This window comes from Equus asinus, chromosome 27 (assembly GCF_041296235.1).
Source record: "Equus asinus isolate D_3611 breed Donkey chromosome 27, EquAss-T2T_v2, whole genome shotgun sequence".
NCBI lineage: Eukaryota > Metazoa > Chordata > Mammalia > Perissodactyla > Equidae > Equus > Equus asinus.
The window spans coordinates 32,701,541-32,719,311 of record NC_091816.1 but is presented as its reverse complement, the minus strand read 5'-3'; positions in this window follow the sequence as shown (position 1 = coordinate 32,719,311).

Genomic DNA, 17,771 nt, shown 5'->3' with positions numbered 1-17,771 from the left:
AGTAAAAACTTCAAAACTCCATAATAACCTTCTTGATATTTTTGTTGCAAAAGAGCTAATAAAAATTAAGCTATAAAAGGTACTTAGGGGAAAATATATTAGGCCATGACTTTACAGAAACCCCCGTCATCTACTTTTAGAGTTAATGAGACTCTGAGAGGCTTTCTGGGAAACTGCTATGTTCGAGATTACTGGAATCCTTCAGAACCTCTGGGGAATTACTGTTTGTCCTGGCTGAAACCTGGCAGGGACTTTGAAAGGATTTAGCAACTTATGATCAGAATTTCAGCCTAACTGGAAGTGATATTCAGAGCCTGATAGTAATTTTCTTTCCAGACCTTCTTCTCTAAGTTAAAATAAAACTAAGCACCCAGAGGGAAAGAACCATATTAGGGTAATGTCTTTGGACAGGTAGAACAATGGTCCCCAACCTACAAAGCCTTGTAAGACTGGAAAAGCAGCTCTAGAGGCAGTTCAGATTCCACCCAGGTCTTTTATCTCAAAAAGGATATCTCTTTGCCTCTCTGGGAACTGTTATCTAGCCCATCCACAATTCCTAAGACTGAAGAAATAAAAGGAAAAAAGGCCAGAAAAACAGCCAAAAGAGCACCCTCACCAAAAATCTAGCATCTTGATTGTCTTCTTCACAAGTATCAGTAAAGAAGAAGCTTAAAACAAAATCTGGATTCATAACTAGGGAGCCTCCTTTTACTGTACCTGATTCATGGCAGTGAATTTGAAACATCTGTGGAGTCTCTATGTATATTATGTATGTGTGATATCTTACCTCCTGATAGTACAGTTTCTAAAGAGCTCTATTTAATTGCCTTAAAGTGAGCTTTTACATAAATTATTTCTAAACGTAATAGCAACTAACCTAAATGTCTTTCAAGATGATGTGATATGAAATTATCTTTGGTAAATGAGAGCTTACTGAAATTTGCTGGTTTGATTGCAATAGGCTTGTCCCTAGAATGATCAGCATTGGATATGATGCAGACAGGTGACCTCATTCTACATTTGGTCAAATTAGTTGATGTTATCTCTATTACAAAACTGGTCAGCAAAAATGATAGCTTAAAATGATGGCTAATTTTGCCTAATGTCTCATGAAGTTTTGTTGGCAATCTAAATAATTATTGGGAACAAGTAACAAAATAGATATGAATAATATAAGAGTTTTAGTTGAATATTTTTAACAAAAATTATGTGTTATTGTGTATGTACTTAAAATAATTTCAAAACATTTTCCTAACCTGAAACCGTAGTTTCGCTAATTGAATTAAATAATAAAATGCATTGAAAAAATAAATGAAATGTATTGAGTATCTAGATCATTTCCATGAAAGAGAAAATATCAGATGTTAATTACTAAAATACTGAATTTTATCTATTTTTGGCTTTTTATTACAGAGAAACTGAAAGATTTTGAGTCTATTAGGAAACATGTATTTCTTTGAAAGATTGTGCTAAGAAGTAGCATGTTTGTAGAAATTATAAAAGGTATTTATAAATTAGCCAAGCCACAGAATGCTAATGTAAAAAACAGTTTGTAACTACTTACTTTTTAGTTTTCACTAAAAGTTAATGTCTCTAAGGGTTAAAAATTTTAATTAATATATGTGATTAAAACTACTAAAAGTCAACAAGGAAAGCATCTTTGTATTCAAAGAGAGTAAAATGTATATTTTCAGTAAAGAAGGTATAAAGAAAGGAAACATTTTTGTTTGTTTTGTTAAGAAAGATAAATTTGTCCTAAAGTACTAGAAGGGAATAAGGAAGACATGGGGCAAATTTTGAATATAAAAAGAAAGTTACAGGTTAATGGAAGTAAAGCCCTGAGAAATTTTGTACCTAGTCAAGTTGGCTAAGATTAAAATAAATTTAATTTAGTAAGTTTTAATATCAGAGACAAGCTAGTCCAAAAATTAGAATTTGGCTTTCTCTCTTAAAAGGGATAATTTTCTTAAACTTTTAGTCTGCTCTTGCTAAAGAGTTTATAAAAGTTTTTTCCTAATTTTGAGTGTCTACCTAAAAAACAGAAAATATGTGTTTTATTAAAGTAATTTCCTATGTTCAGAAAGATTGAGGTCTCTCTCAAGGTTTTTTGACTTTCTGATATCACTTTAATTGAATGGATAACTAAACATTGTTTCACAGCAACACGTGTTTCACAGTGGCAAGATCAGCAACCTCTTGATCTTGTTTGACCACGTGTTTTAAAACCTTTTGGTATTTTTGACAAATTCCCCAAAATTCAGATCCTAAATGAAGGCTTATTTTGGACTTAAAAGAAAAAGAAAAGAAAAACTTCTCTGAGAATTTTCAGAGGGCCCCTGGGACTTCTCAAAGAAATATTTTCTCTCTTCCTATAAAGTGGCTGATACTAATAAGGCTTGTTTGGTATGCTAAATTGCATGGGAAGCATTGTCAAGTAAATGATGATAAACCTTCTTAGGTTATATTGCATGGGTAAATATTATTCACTGTTTTACCCTGCTACCTTGCTTCCAACATCCTAAGAGGAAAAGGCCACAGCTGCATTCTATTATTTAATTGGTTTACAAACGGGTCTTCTTTAAAAGATAAGCAAGGACATTATCAAGCTGGATAGGCTGTCCAACCTCAAGAATGCTTACTACTTTCTATTAACTCTGCTAATTGAGTAAAAGATTTCTTTCTATAGACTCAAGAAATCACCATGGAAGAAAAGAAATAAAGGTGGCAACAAAAGGAGGAAAACAATACTTTTGGAAACTTTCTCCTACAGTGGCTCATAAAGCCTATATGCATGCTATATGCCCAAAATATAATCTATGGACACTACTTTATGACTCACAAGGCCACTCTACCCTTCCTAAGAGACCTTGTGAGGTATGGCCATTGGACTTTGTCCAAATGCCGCCGTCTCAAGGATATAAATATATCTTGTAATAATCTGTTCTCAGATTGGGTTGAAGGTTTTCCTTGCAGAAGAGTAATGACTTTAGGTAAATTATTATTGAAAAGGATAATTCCTGTTTGAGTAATCCCTACCAAGTTATACAATGACCACGGAACTCATTTCACTAGACAAATAATTAACTCTATTTGTGACATTTGGCCAATAATACATTTTAACTAAGGGCACAATCAAAACTCAATTGGCAAAGCTTTCAGAAAAATTTAATGTCTCCTGGCCAACAGCTTCTCTGCTAGTGCTCTTCAATCTGAGATCTATATCTTTTGGGAAACATTGCATGTTCCCTTTTGAGATAATAACTGGACGCTTATGCAATTAGATGAACGAAACGAAGGTATGAACCAACTTGGCCTAAAGGAGAATCTTAATTATTGTCAAGGTCCCATTGAGACACTTGCTAGAAATGAGAGGTTGGTAGCTGATTCTTTTCACAGTGAGCTCCTGGGAGACAGAGACCTTAAGGATCATGGACTATAACCTGGAGAACTTATTTATAGATCTATCAAATAAAAGGCTCTCTGCAGTCCTGTTGGAAAGGACCGTACCAGCTACTTTTAACCGATTCATGTGCTGCAGAATCAAAAGGTGTAGACTCATGGATTCACATTTTTCATTTAAAACAGAAGAAAAGTTTCTCCACCTGAGTGGGTTTCGGTTCCTATTTCTGAGCGCTGATTTCATCTGACCAATGCAAATATCTTCAAACCAGGATGAGAAGAAGACAGCATCTGTTGTAAACAGCTGTCCCAAGGTTTCTGTATTCCCAACCTTACATCTCCTCATTAAAACTTTTGTAATGCTTAAACTATATACCTATTTTATAATTGTTCCATTTAAGATTTTCAGAATACTATTATAGTCAAAGAAAGTGATTGATTTGGGACAGACTGGTCTCAAAGGCCAGGCATTTATCAGGTGGCTCCTAATGGAACCCAATGGTTATGTGGAACAAATCTCTGGCCGTGGCTACTGCCTGGATGGCTAAAACACTGCACCCTGAGCTTTGCTTGGATGCAGGGAAGGATTTAAACTGTGCCAACACCAGCTGCCAATCCTTTTCTTTCCACTGGTAGGCCACCTAGCAGCTATATTTGTTTCTTCTTTAGTGCTAGAAGATGTCATTTCACATATGGAAGCCCCGACTAAATTTACTCAACAAGCCCTTAACGATGATGAAGCAGGGATAATCTAATTGAACACTAAAATGATTTTAATAAAAAAAACTATACTCCAAAATAGAATGGCCTTAAATATTTTAAGTGCATCTTCTAAATCACATGCAAAAGCAGGTGAATGCCTTAAACGAATCATTTATAACTGTAAACAATGTGAGCATGACATTGTAAAAGCACATGTGCAATGTTTGTGCAACAAACTAAAATTATGCAAACTGTGAAATGCTTCTTCTGTTAATATAGACCTCTATTCCCCCCCCCCCCCCCCCGCCAGTGTGGATAACTGGGAAAATCAATGAGATAAAAGCCTAGCATTGAGGGGTGTGATGGACCCAAGGCAGGCAACAGCCACCCTAGTTTTGAAGGACAATATTTTGATCATGAGTGCTTTCTATTGAAAGATTATAGATCAAAAGGGGGAAAATGATGAATAAATGAAAAGCAATAGGATATTTGGATAATATGAAGAAGACATTTGGTTTAAAGCTAACTCAGCCTGACATTGTTTTCCAAAAGGGCCTGCTGTGGCCTGTTGAGCATGCATTGTATATCTGCTTTAAATATTTACTGTGTCTCCAAAACAAGAATTATACCCTTGCAGATAAGAATGTAACTTTCCATCATACCAGCATTTATTTAAGGATAAACATCTCTTCCTGGAAACTAAGAATTAATTACAGACCTGCTGTGCTCACCTTGTGACCACTGACCTGCTGACCACCAGCCTGCTGTGCTAAGCATCTCGTGACAATTGTAAATGGGACATTCTTGTCATATGTGATATATGCTCTTTGTACCAAGTTGGTATATGACCACTCCATACGCTTGAATTCTTTGATGCCTTTCTTTCCTTGGGAAGGAAGGCTCTTGGCTAGTCCTCAGATTTAGCTCTTAATAAACTCACTCCAATTTTAATTAATGGATTAACTATGGATTATTTACATAGACAGTCTCAAACCTTATTAACTCCTCCTTCATTGCTTCCTTCTGACATTTCTGTGTTCTCACCTTCATAGTATTCCTGCCATCCTGACTCATTTCCCTGCTCCTTCCCTCCCTCCCTGTTACTATTCTAAGTGTTGGCATATAGCTATAAACAAAATTGATAAAATGAAAGTTTTTCAATATAGTTTCTAACTAAAAGCTATCTCAGGTACCAGCCTCACATTTTCTCTCTCCCTCCAACTCTCCATCCTCTCTTTGTCTCTCCCTTCTTCTCTCCTTCCCTCATCCCTTTTATTCCATTTTCTTAAATGCAAGGATAAAATAAAATTTAGTCATACAACTTTAAACACTTCTTTGGACAGACTTTCTCTCAGCTGTGAATTGAGAGTAGGGATCTCAGGGGTGTGTCCTCAAGGACCTCAGAGCTGCAAAGACAGAGGGACAAGGGTGTTCCACAAAGGCAGATCCCAAAGAGCAGTATGGCTTTTTTATTTTCTGGGATTCTCCATTACCCAGAGACTCCACTCATTAATACAAAGATTTATAAAGTGACATTCTGCAATTCTGTCCTTGGACAGAATCAAATTTGTTGCTTTTATGAAAAAAGAAAAGTCACCTAACAAAGATGTCCTCTGTTATGCAGCAGTTTTAGCAAGAAGAGCAGCAAGAAGAGGAGGTTTACAAGCTGTCTGGTCCTTCAGATTGGCTGAAACAAGGTCACGAACTGTGCAGTAAGGTTCTTAAAGTCTTTCCATATTGAAAGACATGGTGACTGGTTCTCATAAGCAACCCATACAATCTATTTGGCCTAAGAATGTGTGTAGAAGAGAGAGGAGGGAGAGGGAGAGAAGAAGAAAGACGGAAGTAGAGAGAGAGAAGGAAAGAGAGACTCCCTCTTGTTCTTTCCATTTGTTCAGCCCTCTGTTCCCCTGGCCCACCTTAGATGGAACAGGCAACAGGAAGACAAAGAAGAATGCAGGGAGGAGATATAGGATCCTTATGTTGATGGCTGGTGAGCGTAACAGCAATTTGACAATGGAGAGGAAGCTGAGCTTTGCACCTTGTAAAGGTTCCAGTTTATTGGCTAAATTTATTATTGGCTGTGACTTTGATAATGACAGGGATTAAACTGAACATCTTATCTGCTGGGTCATGGGACTGCCTTTAGAGCACAAAGCACATGTGGTCATCTTTATGCAAATTATGACAAGGAAAATCACAGAAAAACCTCCTGTGCCTTTGAAGCTAGAAACTTTTTCCTGTCTTGTTCATTTCAGGTGGGGCATGATGGGATGACGGGCCAAGTCTGTCTTCATGTGGGAACAGACTTCCCGGTGCTTATTTGCCTGCCCCGTAGAACTTTTAGTCTGCCAATTTTGTTCTTCCTGAGTCTGGGGATAGTCTCAGGCCAAAGTAGGAACTATTTCATCTAATTCCGTCACCCCAGGACATATTGAGCTCCTGGGCATGAAGGATGGCTTTCTCAAACCCAGCGTGCCTAGAGGCAGTCATGGTTTCTCAAGCACAAGGAGGGCTTTGGGCGCTAAGGGAAGATGGGCATGGTGGGCCTGACCCTCCCCAGGTTATCACGAGATGGTAACTTTCATGTGAAAAGTCTCCTGAAATTTACCATCATCACAATGTGACAGATGATGAGACAGATGGGGCTCCATTTCTCTTCATCAGAGAAAGAATGGGAGGATGAAGTTGTGGCTAGACACATCTCCTTAGTCTATGAATCACAAAGCAAGGACAATGCTTGTAGCCTCAGTTTACTCAGTAGCTCAGGCAATACTCAGCTACATATCGTCCATGCTTGGAGAGCCGGGGGTTAATTGCTTTTCAGAGCTGTCAAAGCCAAGGATCTACCTTGCCATCAGGATCTTGTGGTGGAGAACTGAGTGGACTCTAAGTCCCCCAAACTCTTTCCCTGCTGTTGGTGGGTCCCAGTTGTGAAGGTGCCCACAGAGCTTCAGGCTTGTGCGAGGTCTCCTGGTGTCGCTGAGACCCTCACTATTGCTCTGAGACCCAGCAATACAGACAGTGGTCATAGGGAATGGACAGGGCCCTTTGACCAGTGCTCAGAGGGAGGGATTTATGAGGTGAAATAAATTGTATTAATAGTAGTTTCTTCCTCTTTAGCTTTAAGTGATGTTTCAGAGAGACAAACATCTGTTTGTATTCATTATAATTATCTATAGATAACATGTTTAGTTCCTTACAGACTTTATAGGAAGAAACCTATATTACAGGGTCAGTTTGATGAATGCTATAATATGACACTGGAGAGAGAAGTAGAATGAGTCACAGTCCACTTTATCTCTTCAGTTAAAATGTCGTGTTTTCGGGATCCATGGTTGGCAACGGGGCAGAGATGTTTCTAAAAGACCAGTGATGACTTTTCACAGGAGGAAGTTTCTGATGGGGTGTGAAGTTGAGGGCTAGGCCAGGCTGCTGTGGAAGTTCTAAGGGAGATCCAAGCTAAGGTCCCAGGTGTGATGACCAGTAGGTGATGTCCCTTGTTGTACCTTTTTTCTTTGTGTGATAAGTAGGTTGCATTGAGCAGCATGTTGATCAATCCTGACCCTTAAGCTGTTTCTTTCAGGGGAAGTAAGCATAGGGAGAAACTGAAAGTGAAAGAAAACCTAAACAGTTGTCTGTCAGTATCCATGGGGCATTGATTCCAGAACCCTCCACTGTTACCAAAATCCATGGATGCTTGAGTCCCTTAGTTGGCCCTCTATACCCAGGGTTCCACATCACAGGATACACAGGCGGTACTATATATGCTTTGCCTAAATTGAACTCTTTTTAAAAATATATACTTTCAATTTGCTTTTTAAAAATATACATTTTAATTTGCTATATTGCTTTCACCTTCTCAAGAAAGGGGGAAATTTCATGGCATTTCACCCTAATTATCTCAGCATACATCTCTTAAGGATAAAGAAAAATTCCCACATAAATCACTATACCGTTGACATACATTAAAAAATGACAAAAATTCCTTAACATCATTTAGTATCTCGTCAATATTGACATTTCCCCAGTTGTTCCATGAATGTGCTTTATAGCTGTTGATTTTATTCCTACTTCATTTTCAGTCTAGATTCACACACTGAGTTAGGTTGTTATGTCTCTTTATTTTTTTGATTAAGCATTCTTAAAGAAATACGACACTTTGGTAAAGAATTAAAGTAAGTTGAGGCAAGTTAGTGGTTTCCACCCTTTTTATCTTTGATATCATTCCCAACTCTTACAGGTTAAAATTATTGTTATAAAAGTAATACTTTTTCATTTACAAGTTCATCCATAGATAGGGTGAAGCTCCCTGCAATATTTCCAACTCCAGAGACCCACCAATATCATTTTTTATTGATATAATTGACATAAATTTCTTAGTTTCAGTTGTAGAACATAATCATTGGATGTTAGAATATGTTGTCCAATAATCACCATAATAAGTCTGGTTAACATCCATCACCACACAGTTACAATTTTTTGTTCTTGTAATGAGAACATTCAAGACCTACTATCTTAGCAACTTTCAAGTATGCAAGTCAGTATTGTTAGCTACAGTCATCATGCTGCACATTACTTCCCTGTGACTTATTTATTTTATCACTCAAAGTTGTGCCTTTTGACCCGCTTGAACCATTTCTCCCTCTTGCCTCCTCTGGTAACCATCAATCTGTTCTCTGTCATCTATGACTTCAATTTTTTATTTATTTTTTTTGTTTTAGATTCCACATATAAGACAGATGATGTGATATTTTTCATTCTTTGTGTGACTAATTTCACTTAGAGTGATATTCTCAAGGTCCTTCTATGTTGTTACAAATGGCAAGATTGCCTTCACTTAAGACTTATGCCATTTTGTACATATACCACATCTTCTTTATCCGTCCATCCTTTGATGGCCATTAAGGTTGTTTCCATATGTAGGCTACAGTGAATAACATCGCAATGAACATGGAGGTGCCGATATCTTTTTGAGTTAGCATTTTGATTTCCTTTGGATAGTAGCATTTTTTTCTATATACTTTTTGCCGTTCCCAGATCCCAATGCATTTGGGAAGGCTCTATTAGATGAGAATGAAAAATTGACCAGAAATCTGAAAATCACTGAAATGTATCACCCATGAGTCCCTGGGGACAACTACCCAAAGAAGTAAGTGGCATCAGCATGGTTGCCTGAGGACATTGTTCTGAGTGTTCCCATCAGGAATTCCTATGATTGTATCTACTGTTTTTTCCATTGACTTGGTCTAAGGGTGACTTCTTTGTGGCTATGTTCATCCTGGAGATTAAGCCTAGGGACGCCTTTATCCATCAATGGTCGGGTGATCTTGCTTCGGCAAGGGAACTGCACGTCAGTGAAACCTTAGATTGCCTCAGAGAAAACCAGAGATGTAACTACTATGGGTTTCAGGGAAGGGTTGAGTTTAGGAAAAATCTAGATGAATTAGTATTTTTCACAGGCTCAAAGCAAAATAAGGTTGTGTATAAAATAGTTACCATCAAACCTGGGCTGAGAGGTAGACTCATGGTCCTGCTCCTTAAAGAAAGATAGATGCTGTGTCCTCAAACCTCTTTTACCTGTAAACAAGCAAGAATTTGAGGCAGGGTCTCTGTTGCCAAGTGGCTCAGTTCCCAGAAAAGAGTGGGGTGTCCCATTCCTATAGATACACTTTTGAACAGTGAAGTCCTTCATATCTAAAACTTTACAAAACAAGGTTTCTCAGAACAGAGTCCTCGATATTAATTAACAAAAGCAGTTTTTACTGGTTCCCATCTCTTATGGCCAGGGCCAGCTTCATGGGTTGTGACAGTCACAGAGGGACCAGCTTTCATAAGGGCCCCAGGCTTGGTTTAATGCTCTGCTGCCACCACTGACATTCTTAATAGATTTTTCTTTGAACTCATGTTCTGTGAGTGAAGTTCAGTGGGACAACGGAGCCTGCACCTGGGCAGGGCAGACATGCTCAGGGTGCATAGGCTCAGGCCCACGGACACCAATGGCAGTGTGTGTGAGGACACTTTGCCAAGTTGCCCAGAGCACTCACATCTCTGGAGCAGCCTGGGCAGCTTGAGCTGAGGGGGTGAGGTGGGACCCAGATTGGCAGTGACGATGGTGGCCGCAGCAGCAGTGCCCATGGCACTGAGAGAAAAGGTGGTGTCTGTGTGGAGGCAACACTGAGACCTCTGCTCGGGTCCATTCTCAGAGTAGCTGCTGGTGCATCTGCACGGATAGTATCTACTGGCTTGTTGCACTGAGATAGGACCCATAGGTACTCAGGCAGTAAATGATGGTCAGCAAATTATTGCAAAATAAGAATGTGCACAAGAACATTGCAAGAAAGCATACTGATGAGTCTCTAGATATCTTCCAAGAGTTTAGAATTCTTTAAGAAGTTATCATGGTTAGAGATATAAATTAAACCTATGAAGATAGTCACATTCAGCAGAGAAGAGCACTATTTTTACACAAAGTTCAGATGACTCAATGGTTATTAACAAGGAAGAAAATTCTTAAATTACTGATTCATTGTTACTGAAGACACAGCAGTAGAACGCAAAAACAGGAGTTCTTAATTAAATACAAATCTTAAAGCCACTCTCAGTTTCTTGTGGGCCTCCACAAATAACAGGAAATGTCAGAAGAAATGTCAAAACCCAATTGTATAAATTTACGTTTAAAATTAAATTCACCTACCTGAATCTAATTTCTGAGAAGAGTTAAATATTTTTCTAAAAATTATTTCACAAGAATCACCAACTCTATAGACTTCAATAAAATGTTTTAAAAAAATTACCAGCTCTGGATGTACAAAAAGTTATATTTCTAATAATTTATCCCAAGGATGTCATAGCTTTAAAAACACTCAACTCCAGGAACAGTTGCATCAGCAGTTTCTTCTCAAAATGAAAAATGAAGTTGCTCAAAGTATAACTTTTTATGATCTATCTTGAATTTGCAGAAAATGGGCCAGACAAGATATCCCATTCGTAAAGTATTATAATGATTCTATCTAAATTATGACACCAAAAATTTCTTTTTGTCATTTGTAAGCATATGTTATTCCTATATAACTATTATTCCTATTGTATTTTGTAAGTAATAAAATATCTTTAAAGAAAAAACATTTTTATCTCAGTGCCTTTTAACAACACTTTTCTTTTCCCGCCTTTTGAACAGAGTGTCCCACATTTTTCTTTTACAGTGAGCCGTGTTCAGTAGCTGGTCCTGATTGTGGCCCCTTTTATACAAGTTATCACATTTAATTCTCATAAACAAACCAGCCAGGCAGGCATTACCCAATTTTACAGGAGATGATCCTGGGATCTAGACAGGTTAAAGGTCATGTCCAAAGCCACAAGCCATCAAGGGGCAGAGATGTAACTGGGAACAAAATCAGCCTCTCTTCAAAGCCCATGCTCCTGACTACCCCACACAGTCCCGGGGTGTTCAGAGAACGTCCCCAGACCTTCTCCTACAGCCCCAAGGCTAGACTACCGCTCTGTCAAAGGCAGCCTCCTGTGCTGCTGCTGTCATCTCTGAGCCTCGGGAGATAATTGGAGCATTAAAGGAGCTTGACCTTTTCAGTTTGTTCAGTGTTTCCTGCTATGTAGAAATGTCCTCGTCTGAGGGAGTCCCACTTGTTTATTTTTGATTTTGTTCCTTATGCTGTTGGCATCAAATCCAAAAACATCATTGCCAAGATCAATGTCAAAGAGCCTTTCTCCTGTGTTTTCTTCTAAGTGTTTAATGATTTCTGGTCGTATGTTTAAGTCTTCAACTCTTTTTGAATTGATTTTTGTGTATGGTGTGAGATAGGGTTCCAATTTCATTCTTCAGCAGGTGGAGATCCAGTTTTCCCATCACCATTTCTTGAAGCCACTGTCTTTTACTCAAAGTGTATTCTTGGCACCCTCGTCAAAGACGAGTTGACTATATATGCATGAGTTTATTTCTAGGCTCTCGATTCTGTTCTGTTGGCCTGTGTGTCTGGTTTTATACTACTATCATCCTGTTTTGATTATAGCTTTGTAATTTAATTTGAAATCAGGAAGTGTGATGTCTCCAGCTTTGTTCTTCTTTCTCAGGTGTGCTTTAGCTATTCAGGATATTTCAAGGTTCCATACACATTTTAGAATTGTCTTTTTTTAATCTGTGAAAAATGCCATTAGAATATTTTTAAAACTATCATTTTGAGTGTAATTCATATTTTTCATCAGAAACAGAATAATAATTTAGTTGGAGACAACTAAATTCCTCACTACCATTCGCTTGATAAATTTGGAAATAAAATTGAATTTAATTTGATCATAAGAGCACCCCTAAATACTTCAGAACATGTTTTTCAGTAAGCTTTGAAATCTGCATTTATTAATACCATTTTGTGGTTCTCAAATCTATTTACTTTATTTTTTTAATAAAAATTGTATGTACGTAAAGTGTACAAAATGATGATTTGATATATATATACACACATAGTAAAATGGTTACCACAGTCAAACTAATTAACAGATCTTCTCCTTACATTGTTACCATCTTCTGTGTGTGTGGTGAGAGGACATGTAATCTACTCTTGTAGCAAATTTCCAGTATTCAATCCAGTATTATTAACTATAGTCATCATGCTGTACATTAGACCTCTAGACTTATTCTGGCTACCTAACTACAACTTTTTACTCGTTAACTAACAACCTCCCATTTCCCCCACCTGCCCAGCTCTGGTATCTACTGTTCTTTCTCTGCTTCTATGTATTTGACTCTTTTAGATTCCACACATAAGCAACAGCATGTAGGTTTTTTTTTCCCATTTTGTATGTTTCTTATTTCACCTAGCATACTGTCATCCAGGTGCATGCATATTGTCACAAATGGCAGAATCTCATTTTTAAGGCCTAATAATATTCCACTGTATAGATATACATTTTCTTTATACATTCATCCATCGATGAACAGTTAGTTTGTTTCCGTATCTTGGCTATTGTGAATAACACTGCAATGAACATGGGCATGGAGATATCTCTTTGAGATCCTGGTTTCAATTCCGTTGGGTATATACTCAGAAGAGGGATTGCTAGATCATGTGGTATTTCTAGTTTCACCTTTTGAGGAAACTGAATACTGTTTTTCATAATGAATATATAAATTTACATCCTCATTACAATGTGCAAGGATTCCCTTTTCTCCAAATCCTTGTCAACATGTATATATATATTTTATAATAGCCATCCCAACAGATGTGAAGTGATATCTCATTGCGGTTTTGATTTGCATTTCCCTGATGATTAGTCATGTTGAGCATCTTTTCATGTACCTGTTGGCCATGCACAGCAAAGGAAACTACAAAATGTAGTGCCATGAGATTAGGGATATGCTTCACTTCACATGCTCTTCACAGAAGCTTTCTAAAACAGCTTCCTCCTTTTCAAAAGGGTAAATCTTACAAGTATGTAACACAAAGTAGGCAATAAGTATTGGACTGAGGATTCTTTCCTGAATATTATGCCTCCCATTTCCCATGAAATGAGAGTTGTTTCATAAATTGTGATATTTTTAACTCCCACAGACATGGCACCTAGAGAGCACCAATGTTCTCATGCTCCTGTGAGTTAAGCTGGAAAGAAAATGATAGGCGATTAGGAAGTTTGACTATGGCAATTAAGAAAGCAACATGAGAGTAGAGAACCTGAATAACATCTAAAGTCAAGAAAGAAGGGAGAGAAGGACAAACAACCGTGAGGAAGCAGTGAATACGAAGAGCCTCCACCAGAGGTGATGGTTTGTAAAGGCCTGATGTTCTGATGGAAAATTCACTCTATCAGGAATTGGGGGTCTTGGTTTCTAATTCCTGCTGCACCACAACTATAGTTTTACTTTGGGAACCACAGATTCTTCTAATTTTTCATAAGAAGGCAATGCAAAAATAGTTGTATATATAAATCATATATATTTACATTCATATGTCCTATTCCATATCCACATGTATCTCTCTCTATATATGTCCATATCCATAATCATGTCCACATCTGCGTTTACGTCTACCTGTCAGTCTAATTCCATTAGGCTGTTCACCCAATGAGTTGTGCTCTCTGTTTCCTTGAAACAAAGTAAGATTTACCTTTTGTGTCATGGAGTCGGGCCATAAGACTTGCTTGGTTATGGAATTTTGAACAGAAATCATGTGTCCTTTGAGGGCTGGATTCCTTAATTGCCAGTGTGAGAACCCCCAGAGCTCTTTCCTTTGGCATAGCAACCAGCAACATTCACAGTGGTGGCTGCTCCATCTGCTGAGACTGAGCAGCTGTGGTGAGCAGAGCTCCCCAGTGGCCATGATAGGTTTGTGCCACCTGACCAAGAGTTAAACCTTTGCTCTGTCCAAATGCCGAGATACAGATGTGCTTGTCACCACAGTACAGCCTGGCGAGTGCTAACATGTGCGTGGGGTTGCCAGGTAAAATGTAGGACACTCAGTTAAGTTTGAATTTCAGATAAACAATATATAATCTTTTAGTATAAGTATGTTCCAAGTATTGCATGGATCCTACTAATATAAAAATATTCATTGTTTATATACAATTCAATGGCTAAGTTTATTTTCTGGAAATGATAGCTGTTTAATAAAAGCATGGTCTTTGGAACCAGACCCACTTGGGCTTGATCCAAAGGTTTCACTATCTATAATCTGCCTGGCTTTGAATAAGTTACTTCATTTCTTAGCCTCGTCTATAAGATGGGGCTGAAAACATCTACCTCATACATATTGTTGTAAGGAGTGTGTGGGATAGTCCCTTAAAACTTTTTGTTGTGGTGTTTCGCAAAGAGGAAGTGGTCAATATTATTCGTCATTATTATTAGTATCGTTGTTGTTCAGATGGAAATGATTTGTAAACTGTAAAACCCATTTAAATGCTATCTATCACCTTTACTAATTACAGGTTTACTATGAGCCGCTTAAGGTCAAACTTAGAAAATCCTTTTAATTTCGTTAAGCTTCTCTTTTCTTATTTGTCAAGTGGAGAGTGTTGACATGCTATGCTTCTTTCAGCTATGGTATTATTCAGTTGTTGCATATTTCAGTGCATCATTGGCTATGAATCCATTTTACCCTACTCCAGGCTCCAAGGTCATCCTCCAAGTCAGCCCACCAGTTGGATGCATAACTTACCTGATGCTGTTTGGATAAGACCTACAAGGAGGAGAAAGAGAAGGAACAGTAGCCTCAAGATGGGAAATGAATTCTCAGGATTAGAAGAAGAACTGGCAGTGTCTGATGGTAGCTCTTTTTTCAGTGCCCATCAGTCAGGGCAAGTGATCCAGGAAAAAGTTTCAAAAGTTCAGCCAGAGCGGAAAAAGCTTCTGTCCATAATGAAGGTGTTCAATTATTGCCTGGGAGTCATTTGAGAGTGTTTCATGTATGACACATGGTTACAGATCCAAGTTTCTACCAGTGGAAAAGGAACAGCTTTATAGTAAGTCTTATTTTCAAGTTGATTCTCACTTCTGCTTAAGACTCTGAGGTTTGGTGTATTGTTTTTGAGAAAAAAAATCATTAATAAATTAAATTTTACTAGCAAACATCCATTTATTTTTCCACTGTATTGCTTGTCTCTGCATCTCTCAGCTTCCCCTTTAGGAATACCAAGAAAACCCTCCCTTTAGAAGTTAGGGGCCAGCCGGTGACGCAGCACTTACCTGCGCATGCTCTGCTTCGGCGGCCTGTGGTTCGTCAGTTCGGATCCCTGGTGCGGACATGGCACCACTTGGCAAGCCATGCTGTGGTAAGTGTCCCACATATAAAGTAGAGGAAGATGGGCATGGATGTTAGCTCAGGGCCAGTCTTCCTCTGCAAAAAGAGGAGGATTGGCAGATCTTAGCTCAGGGCTAATCTTCCTCAAAAAGAAAAAAAAAAGTTAAAAAAAGAGAAGGAATTTTGTAAATAGAAATGATTTTCTCTCCTTTTTTGTTTTTTTTTGCTCTCCATAAGTTTGTTGTTGGTTTTTTTGGTTTTTGGGGTTTTATTTGCTACCTACTTAAAAGAGACCATTGATCCATTCTAGGCAAATTCTTGCATAGATCACAACCAGGTGAGACTTTGGGAGTGAGAGAATTTCTTAATATAGTTGTTATATCAATGTGTTCTTGTGGTAAGGGAGTTAAATAGCACAGAACTGTATGAGGCAAAACCTTGACGTTCCTCCTCATCTCTTCCCTCTTTCTTGAGTTTGGCTTTATATTGTTTATTATATGTCTCTCTCTTTCACTATACTGTGAATTTCTAAAGAATCAGGTCCTGTTTTATTGTGTCACATTCTCAGCTCCTTGCATAGTGCCTGGCATAGAAAGGGAACTCAAATATTTATTTCAGTGAATAAGTACTTATACGGAAGAACCAATACATGCATGAGTGAATAAATGGATAGATGGAAGAAATAAATAAAGGAGAGAAGGAAAGAAGAAAGAGAAGGAGGAAGGAGGAGAAGAGGACACAGGAAATCAGACTTACCTATTAATCTAACAATGGTCATCCTACGTTAATAATCAATACTAAGATTGGAGAGTCAGAGGAGATTGCTCCTGAGATGCAGACATCCAAGAAATCATCTAAGCCCTGAAGTAAGCTGTGGTCATGGAGGAACAGAGACAAAAGGGATTTCACTTAATAATTAAAGAGCTTTGGAGTCAGAAAGAGCTTGGTTCAGTCTTCGCTCTGTCACTCACTATCCAGGTGATCTTGAAATAATGTTTTAAACATCCAGTTTATTCTTCTGTACATTTGATGATGGATCGGTACCAATCTCCTAGGCCACTTAGGAAAAGGGCCTTAGGAGGAGTCCGTAGCTGACCAACACCTCTCTATGCAGGAAGTTGGGTTTTCACCATGACCACTAGTGGGGGTTTCAATCTCAACTATGAGGAGGACTTGCCACGCAACTTCTGGGCCCATAAATCACAGCAGAGGTTGGTTTCTTCCATCAAAGCCTAGAATGGCTCAGAAATATATTGAAATTTAAAACTTGAATGAGGTCAAATTGGGCTTTTCTGAGCCTATAATAATAGAGGCTGATAGAGAAACTTTGGCTATTTTTGGAATGAAAGAAAGAAAGTCTTAACAAAGAACCTAGAATTGTAGGTATGTACACACAATTCCCTGTTGAATTTCACTTATTAAATGCAACCGTATCTTAATAAATCGACATAATTCAATTAAATAATTCTGAGCCTCCTTTAACCTTCATTCCGTTCTTCACTCTTGAACTCCTATAAAGTCTCAGGAATCTTAAAATCAAAATCTTAGTTCACACACTTGCCATGTGAGATAGGTATTTTCATTCTTTAAGCAAGTAAATGCAGATTGTGCAACTAGAGATATGGCCTGGGTTTGAAATCTCGCTATCCGTTACCAAAACTTTTCCTTACTTTACATTCTTTCCTGCTGAGAAAAGAAAGATAGCTTTTGCTGGATGAAGGAATATATCTATAGTAAGATAAACGTATGTGTGTGTGTGTCTGTGTGCGTATGTGTGTGCACGTTTGAGAGTCAGAGTGTGAGAAAGAGAGACTGAGTGGAGAGTTGTGTATTAAAAGTATTCTATTTACATTTTCCTATCAAAAATGAAGAAGATTTGGCATAAACTATGTGACAAGGGGCTGCTGGTGGTCCCTGAGCAAGTGG